Genomic DNA, 16,469 nt, shown 5'->3' with positions numbered 1-16,469 from the left:
GTCTGACGCCCGCTCACAGGACCCAGGGACAGTGCCCGCATCTAGGATGGGGACCTGGGCCTCGGGTTCTTAGGGGCTCTGGTGGAAGGCACGCCAGCAGTCGCTAGTGAACGCACGTCACCGCGGACCCCTGAGTCTGTCTTGGCAATTCCTTCCGCCCCGGCCCACCCCATGCCGAGTTCTCTCCTTCCACTTTCCAAGGAGAGAAGTATGATTTATCAATTTCTTCTTTCAAGTTGTCTCATCGTCTCCAGTCACCCAGAATACATTTCTGAATTAGGTGACGGCTGTCGGGTGCAGACGTGGATGGTGCGGTGCTTCCCCAAGTTCATGGAGCACACGACTAGAAGTGAGGTGGTTTTGGTGGGGAAAGTTTTGAAATCCATTTAATCATTTCATGACACACACCCAGGAACTTTGTGAACACCCCTCACTTGCCTGGATTTCAAGTGTTTTGCTCCAAAATAAACTTGTCTTTTAGATTCCTTTTTCCATGAACTTTTTGAAGTCGTGCATATTTTAAACTTGAGGGCAACTTTCTCAGCAAAGCGAGAGCGCCGGGCGGGCACACCCACGTCTGCGCTGCGGTCGGCTGGCGGAGACCTCGCTGAAACGAGAAACCCACACATCCGCCTCGGGGAGCCAGGAGCCCGGGCTGCCGGTCCAGCTTTCCCACGGCTCGGGCTCCACGGACCCGCCTGGGAAATTATGGATTCGCACTCACGCCTGCTTGCAGTGGCTTCTCATTTCCTTGTGTTTTGTGTTGTTTTGGTTTGGGTGTTTGTGTTTATTTGTTTGTTTTGCTGTTCCGCTGCTCCCCAAATGTGGTGTAGTCCAGTGGAGGAGGACGGGGCCCACTCGGACCCTCTAATTATGAAGTTCGGTGGAATGCGTGAGACGGGCGGCCGTGGGCACACTGCCTCCCCCTGCCCTGAGACCGTTCCCTGGGACCCGGGCGGCCGGAGGGGGGGGGGGGACGGGGCGTGCTGCTCGCCCCAGCACAGCTGCTCTCTCACTGGAAGGAAAGGGAGTCCCTGCCAGCGTCGCCTCCGGGGTACCCCTGCTGCTGGTTCCCGGGACACCCGTGCCACAGCGTCAGCTCCTTATGTGGCTGATGGTTTGGGTGTCAGCATGGGTGGGTTGAGGGATACCCAGTGGCTGCTGAAGAGTTCGTCCTGGTGTGTCTGTGAGGACGCTTCCAGGGACGTCCACGCATGGGGCCGTGAACTGCGTGGGCAAGATCCCCTTGATGGGGGCACGCACCGTCCAACTGCTAGAGGCCCAGGTGAAATAAAACACGACGGAAAATGAGTCTCTTCTCACTCCCTCTGCTGGAGCTGGGCCGCTCTCCTCCTGCCTCCAACAGAACTCCAGGCCCCTCAGCCTCGGGACTCCAGGACTCGCAACAGCAGCCCCTGGGGGCCCGGGGGCTTCGATCTCAGACCGAGAGCTTTGCCACCAGCTTCCCTGGGTCTGAACCCCACCCCCACCCCCAGCTGAACCACGCTGCCAGCTCCCCTGGGGCTGCAGCCTGCAGACCATCTTAGCACAGGACTTACTCAGCCGCCCAGTGTGTAAGTCCCCTTGCCCTTGTCTGTAATAGGCAGAGAGATAGATGATAGATAGAATGATAGATACATACATAGGGATAGATAGGTGATTGATGAAGATACATAAATGAATAGATGATAGGTAGATCAATAGAAATACGCAGATACCTGATGGATGATAGATATGTAGATAAATAGGTAGATGGATAAATGACAGGTAGACAGACATAGACGGATACAGGAATGGATAATCGATAGATGAGAGACAGGAAGATACATAAGTGATAGCTAGATTAAACAGATCTCCTGTTGAGTCCACCTGTCTGGAGAGCTATGATTAATACAGAGGTCTAAGCACATTTTACAAACATTTTGAACCCATCTTCCTGTCTGGCCCTCAGTGGCCCTGTGTGCCTTGGAGGGTAACACTATATCTTCAGGCCTTTTTTCTGAGTAAAATCCACAGGAACACTGTCCATGTCGCCTCCATCTTTTTGTCATCTATGAGGACAGAGGACATCACTGGTGTGCGGGGTGCTCATCGCCCCTCCAGCCTGTCCAGGGGCAGGTGACGTCCATGCTTCTCACTCCCATCACCAGCTCCTGGGGTCCCCACTATAGCTCTGGCTTTCCTCTCTGGTCTCAGAGGCGCACCTCACATCTGGGCACTTTGTTATGTAATCTTTTCCCACACAGTTTGAAAAGTTATTTCTATGATGGTATCCTGAGTGGTATCAGCTCAGTCCATGGTACCACTAGAAGTTTTCCCGTGTTCGGTGCCTCATTGAGAAAGTGCGGTGATGACTAGAATGCACGCAGAAATACACAAATCCTTCTATTACACCATTTACTGAAAAGCAGGGCACCTGGGGGGGTCAGCGTAGTGACGGAGGAGTGAAGCTGCCGCCTGTCTGGGCGCTGATTTAAGTCCCGGCTGCTCCACTTCCGATCCAGCTCCCTGCTAACGGCCTGGGAAAAGCAGCAGAGGATGGCCCAGGTGCTTGGGCCCCTGCACCCATGTGGGAGATGCAGAGGAAGCTCCTGGCTTCTGGCTTCTTCCTTGTCCAGCCCTAGCTGTTGCAGCCGTCTGGGAAGTGAACCAGTGAATGGAGGATCTCTCTGACTCTCCCTCTCTCTGTAACTCTGACCTTCGAGTAACAAAATAAAACTTGAAAAGAAGAATAGCACCTTTGCTGTTCGCCCTGGAGTAAATAAAAAATGAACCCTGCGCTCACCACCTCCCGTAAAGAAGACAGAGGCACACGCAGAGTGAGGGCAGCAGAGAGCGCAGGTTGTGGCTGTGGGACTTGGAGCCCCGTGCGGCCCCGGCACAGCCATTCCCTGCAGGAGGCGTCCCCAGGCCCAGGGGCCATAACATCAAACAGCCCTGCTGGCCCCGTGCCGTGTGGACCCCCTTCCCAGTCTGTGCCGGTGGGTGTGGCCTTCTCTGGGTTGCCTCTGCTGTGGCAGCAGTGTCCACCATGGTGCTCTGGCCTACCCCTGGCCACTGACTTCAGTCCTGCTCTCCTGGAGCCTGACATGGGCATAACACTCAAGACTCAGGCTCAGTAAACACGTGACTGATCAAGAAAGCAGCGGCTCCCAGTGCCTACTCCTCTGGCCCCGTGTGTCAGACACTCGTCACACGGGACAGGCAGAAGTCCTGTCACTTTCTGTCGTGCCCGGTCCACGAGAGAACATCTCCCTGATGAGCAGCCTCGGGCCCTGAAGGCTTTAGTGGAAGCTGCTGGGGACAGCAGGGCTGGGGACTCCAGTGTCCCCACCTCCAGGAGTCCCCGATGCTGCAGGCAGGATAAAGAGATTAGATTCGCAGGGTCCTGGTGGCTGCCCTGCATTCCAGTGGACGCTCAGGTTACAGCTGGAGTGGGGCTTGTTCCTGGGCCAGACCTGGCCAGCCAGCCTGCCCATCTGGAAGCCAGAGCCAAGGGGGAGGGGGACGCCAAGCCAGGCCTCGGACCAGGGACAGTAGGAGGAGCACACGCCCTCACACATTCACACCCGCATGTGCACACGGGAGCACACGTGTACAAATACGTATGCACGCCGGCACGAAGGGGACCTGGGGTTTCCTGGGTGCCTCCTCTGTGGCAGACCCACGTCACGCCCTGTGTGAGCTGTCACTGCAAGCCGCCTGTTCCACAGAGGCCCCGGCCGGGAGGGCCAGAGTGGCGGATCCGGCCCTCTCACCGGCTCTCCATGCGGTGGCCGTCTGGTCTGCCGGGCCCTTGACTGCGTGCACAGGTGTGTGCCGCTGTTTTTACGGTGGTGCCTGATGCAGAATCATGGGATGGGCCCAGTACCTGCTCCTTCCAGGTTGTTCCTGCATTTCCTACGGAACAAGTGCCTCTGCTTCCAGATAGGCTGTAGCCCCACCAAGGGCAGAGCTGGGCGTCATCCCCTCCCTCTGGGCGGTGGCCTGCTGCTGGGGAAGCCGCCACGGGGGCACTCGGCCCCGGACCAAGCGTCCAGGCCCCGTGGAGTCCACCCGGCCTGATTGTCACTGCTCCTCCCACTCTGCCCCCTGCCACACCTGCCCCACGGCCATCGGCACTGGGTGTCCCTCGATCCTGTGTTGTGTCCGCCACCTGCTCACCAGCACGAGTGGAGAGGGGGACAGAGACGAGCAGAGCCTTCACAGGACACCTGCAGCCCCTCAGCAGGTGATGCCAGCACTCACGCCCCAGACCCCACCCTCCCTGCCACGAGTCAGGATCCACCTGCAGAGAAAGTCGGATCCACCTGAAACAACTCCGGTGACCAACCCTGTGAGCTCCTAGACCTGTGTCCTGAAATTCCCCATCACACACACCCTCCTCCATCACAGACACACCTCCTCCATCAGACACGTCACCTCCATCATCACAGACAGCACCTCCACCAGCACACACATCACCTCCACCATCACACACACCACCTCCACCATCACACACATCACCTCCATCACACACACACATCACCTCCACCACTGCTCACACCACCTCCACCATCACACACGTCACCTCCACCACTGCTCACACCACCTCCACCATCACACACATCACCTCCACCATCACACGCATCACCTCCACCATCACACACACCACCTTCACCATCACACACATCACCTCCACCATCACACACACCACCTCCACCATCACACACGTCACCTCCACCATCACACACATCACCTCCACCATCACACGCATCACCTCCACCAGCACACACATCATCTCCACCAGCACACACACCACCTCCACCACCGCTCACCTGCTGAACCACAGGTCCCTGAGCAGCTGCCATCCTGCAGGCCGCGGTGGGGATGCACTGGGTGAAAGGAAAATCACAGCAGGAAGCTGAGTGGGACTGTTCAGACTGGCGAGCTGAGTCGCCCAGGAATCCGAGCAGGTGCCCACCCCCCTTGATTCAGAGACAGCGGCATGGAATCCACAGTGCAGGACGCATCCCTGCAGCAGGCCCGGCGGTGCCCGGGCTGACCCCTGAGAAGCAGGCCTCTCACAGAGTGGGGGCGAGGCCCAGCAGACACAGCCAGGTCGCCCAGTGCCGCGTGGGGCCGGGAGGAACGTGCCGGACCCCCCTTCCCCTCTGCGGGCACGGGGGGGGGGGCCTGCCTGGGGATGGCCTTGCACTGCCGCTTGGAAGAAGACCTCTTCAACCTCGCCCACGGGGGCGGCACTGCGGGGAGCGAGCGACAGGAAGAGCGTGAGGGCCGCGTGCCCTGGCAGAGTGCCTGCGTGAATCCTGGCTCCGCTCTGAACCCCAGCAGGGGGACAGCAGGGGACAGACAGCTCCAGTGGTCGGGGCCCAGGAGACCCGGAGTTCCTGGGGAGTGAGTCAGCAGGAGGAGAGCACGCTGCCCCCCCCCCCCCGCCTTTGAGTAACACAGTGATTTTTTTAAAAAGTAATGCAACGCGCTGTGGTAGAGACCCACCGAGTTTTCCGGGGACGGGGTGGGGGTGAGGCCTGGCTGCAAGCTGCGCGGAGGGGTTCTGCCGAGTGCCCCCGAGATGGAGCCGCCCAGGCCGCCACACGGAGCCGCGAGGGAGCAGAGGGAGGGCCTGTGTGGTTCCAGAGCGCGAGGGGTGTGCAGGGGGTGAGCCCAGGGCTGGACGCTCACTGCCGGGGCACCTGGAGGGAGGCGGGGCCTGCAGCCGGGAAGGAGTAGGTTCTGGGTCACAGGTGCGCTGGGAGCCCCTCCCCCGCTCCCCCCACTCTCTCACCTTGGCCCCCCAGGATGCTGCAGCAAGGTGGATGGGACCCCTTGCACGGCTCAGGGATGGAGGAGGGTTCTGGACACGCCTAGCGTCACGAGGCGGTAGGGGTAGGGCGCCTGATCCCAGGACTGCGAATGTCGTAGTGGGCGCTGGGCCATCTGGGGAGAGGGCGGGAGCGGGAGGGTGGGAGGGTCCAGGGAGGCCCCTGGGCGGCTCTGTTCTCAGGACAGCAGTATGGCGGCAGCGACTCCATAAGCGGGGCTGCAAGTGGCCCAGGGAGGAAAGTGAAGGAGAGAGAAGCCGTAGGAGCAGCGGTGACAGAACTGGGGGGCTGCCTGCCGGGTGGAAGGCGCTCGGGGCTTACAGGTGGACACGGGGTCAGGGTGGCGGGCGGACCTGGAAGATTCCACAGCTCTGTGCCACGGCTGAGGGCCGTGGCTCTGGCGTGTGAGGCGGGGGTGGGGGTGGATGGGCGGGAGGCCGAGGGGCTGGGCTCTCCACCGAGCGCCTGAGTGGCAGCCCCGACGCTGAACCTGCCTCCTGTGTTTGAACGAGGAAGAGTTTAGGACGAAACGGGCCCTTCCAAGCCGGCCGAGCCCGCCTGCGCCATCCACTCCTCCCCCCACCCCCACGTCCTCAGCTCCCGGAGGAAGCGCCCACGCCAAAGCGCCCACGCCACGACGTGACAGCCACAGCTGACGCCGGGCGGGAGGGCACGCGCTCGGTGCGCTGGGCGTGGCGGGAGGAGCAGGGCTGCCGTGGCCGCAGCGTCACTTGGCGTTGCTTCTTTCGGATGGGTGCTCCCATTGAGACCCCTTGCCTGTTGGCGACAGTCAGGAGGGCGCCTGTCCCAGCCTGAGATGGAGGCCCAGGGACATGGCCCGGAAATGTTTGCAAGGGCGGCTGCCCAGCACCGAGGACGGTCCTGAGACCTCAACCCTCTGTGGCAGCTGGGCCCAGGGCATGGGAGGCTGGCCGGAGCCCTGGGGGATGTGGGCTCCGTGGGTCCAGAACACGTGTGCTGGTAAAGAAGCCACAGCCTGGGCTTCGTGTAAGCGCCCTTACATTTGGCACGACAGCCAAGGGCCACCCCTCCTCCCCCTTCAGCCGAAACCCATCATGCTAGGTCCCATTTCTGACTTCTCAGTCTAGCCCTAAAGCTGCCTACCCCGGGGCTACTGGGAGGACCGGTCACTCCAGAGGCTGCCCCAGTTGGCTTCCTCCCTGTTCTCCCTGACCCACGGCCTTCCACCCCTCCCTGGGCCCCCACACTCTGCTCAGTCTCCCCCAGGCCTGGCCGTGTCTCCTGGCGCTGTGCACCCCTCCTGCAGGGGCCCTGCCTGGTGCTCCGTGGGCTCCGAGGGCAGCCAGCGTTGGCAGGTCAGTGAGTGGCTCCTGTGAGTCAAACCCGAACACCCTCCATCCTGCTGCTCCTGCCCCTCCCCGGCATTTGCAGAGGCCATGACAGTGAGCTGCCCGCCAGGATCCTGGGTGCATCCTGGACTCCAAGCTCCGGTCTCCCAGCTCCAGTCTCCTGGCTGACAGAGGGCACAGGGCCAGTGCCTTCCTGTACTCCGGTGGGGCCGTCGGTGCTGGGTGGGCGGGTGTGTACAAAGTTCTTCATCCAGAAACGTTCACAGGGGCCGCAGCATGGCAGGTCCTGTGGGCAGACAGGGGCCATCTAGGTGGTAGAGGAGCCAAGGGGTCCCTCGCAGGGAGCAGGTGTACGGAGAAGGCACACAGTCGGCGACACCAGAGGGTCAGTGATGTCCACCCGGACAGGCGGAGATCTTGGGTCGAAAAATCCTCCCACCCGAACATTCACTTCGCTGTGGACGTAATCGGGAAGCGGGATGCTCCTGTGCACTGCACGTGTGCCCCTCAAAATCCACGTGGGGTGGTGTTGGGAAGTGGGGTCCTTGGGAGCAACTAGAGTCACGAGGGGTAGATCTGCCATGGTGGGATTAGTGCCCTGTAAGAGGGAAGTTTTCTATCTGTATCTGTCAGTCATCTATTCAATCATCTCTCTGTGTCCTCTATCTGTATCATTTATATCAATCATCTATCATCTACGTCTGTCATCTGTCTATTGTCTACCTATAGCTATCATCTGTCAATCATCTGTCTGTCAATCATCTATCTGTAGAATTTGTATCAGTTGTCTATCATCTACATCTGTCATCTGTCTATTTTCTATCTACAGCTATCATCTGCCAATCATCTGTCAATCATCTATCCATATCATTTGTATCAATCATCTGTCATCTATGTCTGTCATCTCGCCACCTCTCTGTGACTGTAATCATGTCTCTACCTAGCTCTCGTCCGTCTCTGCCATTCTCTCTCTCCCAGCCACACCGAGTAAGGTCACATGAGGACATGGCGAGAAGGCTCTCTACCCGCCAGGAGGACCAGCCCTGCACACGTTGAGGGGACTTCCAGAGGTTTCTGGAAAACAGAACTCAAAGGTTAGTTTACTTTGGTGCAAAATATTTTTAACTCCACGCGTGAGTTCAGGACAATGCGTGTCACGAGACAGCTATGCGCAGAGGAGGTGCAGGTGAGGGTCAGCCACTGAGGGGCCTCTTGGTCCGGGCTTGACTGTTTCCAGTTCACTCGCAGGCCGAGGCTCGGGCTGTCCTTGCTTCCTAGCAGGGTGGCTGGGGATGGACAGGGAGCCCACTGGACCTCACCAACTGACCCCAAAGATTGGGAGGCATTGCTGGGCTCCCGTGAAAGGCACGATGTGTGGGGGCCTTGCCCAGCACCGGTGTGCTTGAAGGGCTCATGGGCCCTGGGTGCCGGCTGGAGACACAGGGTGACTTGTCTGTGCCTAACGCCTGGGCCAGGCCAGAGCCAAGGACCCAGCCACCAGGGGCCCAGTCTTCCAAGCTGTGCCTCCCGCTATGGGTGGCAGCGAGCCGTGCTGAGTCGCTCTCCCGCTCTGGGTGGCAGCGAGCCGTGCTGAGTCGCTCTCCCAATCTGGGTGACAGCGAGCCATGCTGAGTCGCTCTCCCGCTCTGGGTGGCAGTGAGCCGTGCTGAGTCCCTCTCCCACTCTGGGTGGCAGTGAGCCGTGCTGAGTCGCTTCGTCCTCCCCGCCTCCAGCTCTGCCTTCCCTTTCCCACTGTCCCACCAGCCGTCCCGCCACTCCCAGTTCCCCAGGTATTGCCCCTGGCTCCCCCAGCACAGACCCAGGCATGAGGGGTGGGAGGGGGAGACTGGGAGGGGCCAGGGGCTGCAGGGCTCCGAGGACACCTTCTGTTGCTGGAACCAAATGCCACAAAACCCGAGGAGAGGGGATTTCGTCGAAGGCTGGGAGGCGGGGGCAGAGGCGCTGTGCTGGGGCGGTCCTTCCCGCCTGACGCAGCTCAGGGCAGCACAGGAGCTGAGGGGCCGCGCGTCTCTTCCTCTGAGCGAGCCTCAGGCCACTGCTGGCCCCAGGGCCCCACAGCAGGGCCAGAGTAAGTGCTCTCTCTCTCTCTCTCTCTCTCTCTCTCTCTCTCTCTCTCTCCTTTCTCTTTGAAAGGCAGTGACAGAGAGAGGGAGATCCTCCATCTGCTGGTTCACTCCCTAAATGACTGTAATGGCTGGGGCCGGGCCGGGCTGAAGCCAGGAGCCTGGAACTCCATCCAGGTTGCCCATGTGCGTGCAGGGGCCCAAGCCCTTGGGCCGTCTTCCTCGGCCTTCCCCGGGGAGTTAGCAGGGAGCTGGATGGGATGCTGAGCAGCCAGGACTGGAACCTGGAACCAGCGCCAGCATCACAGGCAACAGCCACACCCTCGTCCCAACTCCGCCCTCTGACGCCTCACTGTGGGGAGCATGTTTCACGGAGACGTTTGGTGAGGACATCAAGCCACAGCACTGGCCCTTCCTGGACGTCGACCTTGCCCCTGTGTGCCCCTCGTCGGACTTAGGGGACATCTGAGGGCTGAGCGGCCGGGGCTTCCTGTCCACTGGCCCCAGGAAGACACTCGGCCTCATGCTCCTCTTCAGTGGCTTCCTGCTACTCTGACCTGTGCAGCCAGCCGCGTCCCGGGGCCTAGACGGGCACTGGTGAGCCAGAGACAGACGAGGCTCCCAGCGGCTGTCCTCTCTTGCCGCTGGGACCTGCAGGGTGGGTGTGGACTGCAGCGTGAGATCTGCAAGGAGCATCCAGGCCCAGCTCTTGCCTGCGTGGGTCATGCAGGGGGGTTCCATAGTGCAAGGTGGCCTCCAGCAGAGAGAGACCAGGAGGGAGAGAGAGATGGGGAGGGAGAGAGAGAGATGGGGAGGGAGAGAGATGGGGAGGGAGAGAGGCAGAGTGCACATCAAGGCCTCTCACTGCCTTGCCCCAAGCCACACTGTATTTTATGCATCTGCTATTCTTACTTCAGCACATACCACGCATGGGTGTGCATGTATGCCTGTACATGCATGTATGTACACACACACACATGTGCACACGGAGGCACACTCTCACTTGCAGATGCTCAGAAAACTTGGAGTCAGACCTCCAGCGAGGGTGGGCTGGGCATTTGGGTGTGAGAGGGGCTTCGTCTTCCGCTCTGAGACCCACTGCCGGGTGCACTTGTATTGCAGGCCTGCTCTGCCTTCCCACAAAGTCAAGGAGCTGCACGGACGCTCTGGTGAGGGTCACAGTGTGCAGGAGGGGTGGCGAGGTCCCCGCGCACCGGCGACACCACAGAGGGGTCGGCACCGGTGTGTGCTTAGAAGGCGCTGACGGGTGGCTGGGTCCGGAGTGTTCCGGAGAGGAGCTGGCTGTGGTCTGCCTGGAAACGCAGCCTGCAGGGAGTCAGCGGGAGGAAACAGCTGCTGTCCACCGCAGGACGCCCCCGGCCCGCCAGCGCCCAGGGCGAGCGGAGCCCTGCTGAATTCCTTCCCGAATCCAAGAGCAGGCGGCTGTTCCCTTTCCGAAGAGCCCGGCTTCCTGTTTCCTGCAGAGACTGAGCCCCGTCCATTCACACGGAGCCCTCCTCGGCTCTTGCCCACAGCTTTTGTGAGAAAACCACGAGGTTTGAAAGAAGAAATCTGAGGGTCTGGGCCTGAGAAACTCCCAAGCGTGAGAGTTAGCAGAGCAGGGGGCTCCTTCCTGGTGAGAGCTGGAGGCGGTGGCAGCATCTGTGGGGTGGGGGAGAGGGGGTGAGGAAGGGGGGAAGAAAGAGACAAAGGAAGGAAGGGATGGAGAGAGCAAGGGGGTGGGGGGAGAGAAGGGGTGAGGGAGAGGGAGCTACAGAGAACAGGGCGGGGGAGGGGCGTCTCATCGCTGCTCACCATTTCTGCTCCTCCTCCCCACCCCCACGAAAGCGGGCAAAGCCAGGGAGGAAGCGGGAGGGGGGAGCTTGGGACCCAGGGGACCTGAAGACAGAGGAGCTGGCAGGTGCTGGGAGTGGTCTTGGGCAGAGTGGGTGTGGCCTCTGCTGCACCCATTTTTTTTTTTTTTTTTATTAAGGCAGAGTTAGAGAGAGAGCTCTTCCAATCTTGCATCCTCTGGTTCACTCCCCAAATGGCTGCAATGGCCAGTGCTGGCCCAGGCTGAAGCCGGGAGCCAGGAGCTTCATCTGGGTCTCCCACTGGGTGCAGGAACCCAAGCACTTGGACCATTTGCTGCTTTCCCAGGTGCATTAGCAGGGAGCTGGATCGGAAGTGGAGCAGCCGGGACTTGAGCCGGCGCCCATGTGGGGTGCTGGTTTCACAGTCAGTAGCTTTTACCCGCCATGCCCAAGACTCCAGCTTTTGAAGGTTTTTCATTTCTTGGCTTTGTCCTGTTAACTGTCCACCTGGGAAACTCGAATCCGGAACATCAGAGGGTGCGGGACCTGTGTCCCAGTAGGTGTTCAGCACGGTGTCGGTGTCCTACAAAGTCCCACTCTGCCGTCCCGCCTGCTGCGCCTCCCGTGAGAAGGGAGTTTGCAGAGAGCCCGTCCCGCTTTGTCAGCTGAAAGCGCAAACCCCCAAACCCGCATCATGACACAGACCTGAGGTCCCCACGTCCACTGCGCATGGTCTCCTTGAGCAGCTGCCCCACATTCCACCGTGAGGGAGACCTGTGGCACTGAGGGAGTGCGCTGGCCGGGTGGGCCTCTGCTGCGCCTGCCCCAGGCCTGTGCCTCTCGTGGGCCCCCCTCCCTTCTCTTACCCTTCCAAACTTGGATGGGATGTGTCTCCGGGGAGGGCCGCCCCACCTCGTGTGTGGACACTCTGTGCACTGCTGCCCAGGCCCTGCTCTCAGACTCTGGGGCCCCAAGTTACCGTGGCTTCTCCTTTCTGCTGCCCCTTTGCCGGGAGCCGCTCCTGACCGTGACCTGGTAAAACACGCTACCGCCAGGGCCCCGGGTCATCGTGGCCCCGCCGGGCACGGGGTCAGCCCTCAGTGAGCCCACACCCAGGTTTCCAGGTTGGGGGCAGGAGTTCAGCAGGGCCCGCAGCAGAGTGCCCGTGTCATCTGATTCCAGCCCCGGCTCCTGGTGCCAATGCGGCCTTGGGAGACAGGGGTGATGGCTCAAGCGCTTGGGGCCCTGCCACCCACGTGGGAGATGTAGGTTGAGGCCCCAGCTCCTGACTCCAGCCTGGCTCAGTGCCAGCTGTTGTGAGCATCTGGAAAGTGAACCAGCAGACCGGAGGGCTTTTCTCTCTCTCTCTCCCCTCACTCTATGAGCAAATAGAGAATAAGTTTCCAGATTGGTCCTCAGAATGACAGAACCACGTGTGTGCACCAGTAACTAGAAAAGACCCACGCCCAGGGCCCAGGACTCCAGGAGGCCTCGTGGGCAGTCCCCTGGACAAGGAGAGAGGACGTGCCAGCAGCCATGAAATCGTCTCTGCAAATGGTTGTCAGCAGGGAAGGCGCAGCCCTGGGGCAGCCGTGCACCCCCTCAGGCCGACGCGGGCTCACTGCTGTGGGGACCACACAGGACTTCCCGTCTGCACACATGAGCGCAGCGTGCACGAGTGGAGTGGGCGGTGGAGGCAGCCTCGTCCTCACTCCACCCACTGCTGCCGTCGCCAACCCCCTTGCTCGGCTTCCCACGGTCGCCTGGGCGGGCGGGGGTCTCTGCCCATCCTTGGAAAGGACCAAGGTGCTCGGGGCTGACCTGAGCATCCCCACGGATGCCCACTGGGGCTGAGACGCTGAGAAGAGCTGTCTCCCCCTTCTCTGTCTTTGGCAGGGCGTTCACCCACTCTGAACCTTGATGCCTGAGACCCTGCAGGGTGGGTGGGGTCCCCAGGGGCACAGCGTGCATGCGCCCACATGCATGTGGCCGAGGGAGCCATGCAGGCTTTCCTGCGGTGTGCGCCGGCCTTCTGCGGGATCCCTGGTAAGGGGAAGACGCTGTGACATCGCTCTGACATCACTTGATCATGCGTGCACAGCAGGATCAGAGGAGAGGCCCCGGAAACACATGTCTCTGAAGGTGCCTCAGGGTGCGGGCTGCAGGACACAGCCGGGGTGGGGCAGAGAAACAGGCTCTGTGCCCCGTGTCTGTGCTGTCCTCGCTCTCCACGTCTGTGGTTTCCGGCGGCTGAGCAGCAGAAATTCCCTCTCCCAGCCTGCAGGCTGCAGGTCCAGGGTCAGAGCATGGGCAGGGCCGGCTCTGCCCCAGGCCCCGCGGACGCTGTCTCCTCCCCGCGTCCTCCCTCTCTGTGTCTGCCTCTGGACTCCAGTTCATTTCCCCTTTAGAGCCCCTGCGCCACTCAGTCACCTGCAGGCGACAGGCGAGTGGCAGAACCGAACTTGGCCGTGCAGGCAGCGTTCCTGCTTCCTTCTTTATACAATACCACGTGGAGGGGCCGGCCCTGTGGCGCAGCCAGTTAAGCTGCCACCTGCAGCGCAGGCATCCCTTACGGAGGCTGGACCAAGTCCCAGCTGCTCCACGTCCGACCCAGCTCCCTGCTAATGCACCTGGAATAGCAGAAGACGGCCCGAGTGCTTGGGCCCTGCACCCACATGAGAGACCTGGATGAAGCTCTTGGCTCCTGGCTTCAGCCTGGCCCGACCTTGGTCACTGAGGCCATCTGGGGAGTGCACCAGAAGATGGAAGATCTCTCTCTCTCTCTCTCTCTCTATCTCTCTCAATCTGTAACTGTGCCTTTCAAATAAATAAGTCTTAGAAAAATAAAGTGGTATTTACAGATTTAAAAACCCAAGTGTAGAACAGGCTATAGGAACCTCAGCAGGAATTCTAGCCTGTCCGTCCCCAGTTTTTTTCTCTTCCAAAAGGTAGAGCGAGACAGTCCCGTATGCTGATGCCCTCCCCAGACGCCCACAGTGGCCCCGGCTGGGCCTGGGCTGCAGCTGGGAACACACTCCAGCTTTCCTGCAGGAGTGGCAGGAACCAGCTGCCTGAGTCACCTGCTGCCTCCCAGGGTCTGCATTAGCGGAAGCTGGGCCCGAGCAGAGCCGGGAGTGGAGCCCACGTGGGTGGTTCAGCCGCGAGGCTGCACCCGCTGCCTCCCCACCCCTGCTGTGTTCAGAGACTCACACCCTGGCCATTAGGGTCAGACAGGGCAGGTGAGCCTGATGCCAGCCGGCAGAGGGCAGGGCCAGCAGGAAGTAGCTCCGCCTCCCCCTAGCCTGCGGGTCCTCTCCCAATCCCACCTCAGCCCCTGGGACAAGCCCTTCCCCACTGCTCCCTGCCTGCCTGACCCGGCCACATCTGGTGCCCTGAGGTCCTGGCACCAGCCCCTCTCCCAGGCAAAGACGCCACTGCGGGGCTCCTGGGACGAGGCAGGCGGCCCCAGGGCCTTGTTTCTCCAGACACTGCACTGGAGGGAGGAGGATCCGCTCCCAGCGCTGAATCCGGTGGTCGGAATTCTCCCGCCCACGGCCGCCACAGCACGCATGATGGGGACGGTGGCTGCGTTTGCCGTTCCACACAGACGGCAGCACAGGAGGGGGAGACGCTGCGCCGTGGGGGGTGCGCGTGTGCCTCTGACAGCCCCTGCCTCCGGGCAGAGTTCATAGACGGAGCACCACGAAGAGCCGGGCGGGCGGGCCCCGCAGGAATGTTGGCACGAGAGAGTGTTTACTTAGAGGTTGACATCCAGGCTGGTGGCTGGGACTTTCCACGCTGTTCGCAAGAATCTTGGCATCCCAGCTATGTGGCAAGAGCTGGTCAGGGTGGGAAAGCCGCTCCCTGTCACTTGTTTGGAGCAGTCACCCGGCCGAGACGGGTGGGGGCGCAGTGGGTTTCCTGGGGACAGCAGGACACAGGGCAGCTGTTCACAGCCTGGAGCCCACGTCCCGCCAGTTACAACAAGGCCAGGCGGGCGTTTGGTGCCAGTGCTGCAGGGGACGCCCATGTTGACTATCAGAGTTTCAACTCCGCTCCTGACCCACTTCCTGCACACCCTGGGAGGCCACGGTGAGGGCTCAGGCATCGGGCCCTGCCACCCACGTGGGAGACCCGGATGGAGTTCAGGATCCTGGCTTTGGCCTGGCTCAGCCCTGGGTGTTGCCGGCATTTGGGGACTGAACCAGCTGATGAAGATGAAGATCTCTCTCTCTCTCTCTCTCTCTCTCTCTCTGCCTTTCGACTAAATAAGATAAAATCAGTAAAATCAACGAATAAGTAATTTTGTACAGAACATGGCCAGTGTCCCAGTTCCCAGTTCTTTTGTCCACATACGGGAGTAAGGTAAGCGGCGGTGGGCTGCCAGGGAAGCAGAGGTGCAGGAGTCCCCCACGACAGGAGCGGGGGCGGGGGCGGGGGCTGGGGCTGGGGTGGGGGCTGCCCCCCACCCCCGGCAGGTCCCACCCACTTCTCACTGCCAGCACCTTTGCCCTTTGCCAGCCTCCTCGGGGCAGTGTTCTGTGTCTTTTCTGTGCTGGGTCTCCTGGGGGCGTCATTTCTGTGCTGCCCACAGAGGCCGGCTGGGTCAGACTTGTTCCCCGAGTTCCCACTCCCTCCCCGGGCAGCCCCCCCTCGGAGCACGCTGCCTGGGTGGAAATCGAGAGAGGACATCGACACGGACAAGCCGCTGCCCTTGTCAGTTCTGGAGGCTGCGTGGACTGTCCAAGCTCAGGGTGCAGGCCCCTGAGCGCCACGGCCAGCGTGGTGCCCTGCTGCTCCGTCCTGGTGGCCGGGGCAGCCGGGGGCGGGCAGGGGGAGTTCCTTGGTCAAGCTTTCGGATGAGCACGGCTAATCATAGTCAGGCTTCCTGCTAAGGGCCCCCTCCCTGTACTGCTGTGCTGTGACTGTTGGAGGGCACATCATCACGCCAACCAATGCTGGCCAGAGAAGTGGTCCAGGTGGAGGGTGACACCCAGGCCACTCATCGGCCACACAGCGGGCTCTTCAGAGGATAACCCTGCCAACACCTTTAAGTCACCTTGGCTGCCAGAGCAGGTCCTCAGGCCTGTTCCCACAGCCGTTTCTCACCTCAATGTCAGACGCTCTCCTCACAGCCTAGGGCACGTAGTTCTTTCCATCAAGGGTCCATGCAGGGCCCAGGGCGGAAACGACCCTGTTCTTCCAGAGGTCAAGCTGGGAGCTGGGGTGGGGCTTAGTTCAGGCGTGCAGGTGCCCGGGCACACCTGTGCCCCTGGAGGTCACGGGGCGCACGGTGCACTGGGGGAGCAGCGAGTGTGGCTGGTGGGTGTAAGCCCCTCCCCTGCCGCCCACTCTGGCCGTGGGCCTGGCTTGTCCTTGTTTCTGGGGCTACTGGCACTCTGCTTCCCCTGCCTC

The sequence above is a fragment of the Oryctolagus cuniculus genome, chromosome 16 (genome assembly GCF_964237555.1).
Source record: "Oryctolagus cuniculus chromosome 16, mOryCun1.1, whole genome shotgun sequence".
Lineage (NCBI taxonomy): Eukaryota > Metazoa > Chordata > Mammalia > Lagomorpha > Leporidae > Oryctolagus > Oryctolagus cuniculus.
Note: the sequence above shows the minus strand (reverse complement) of the source record.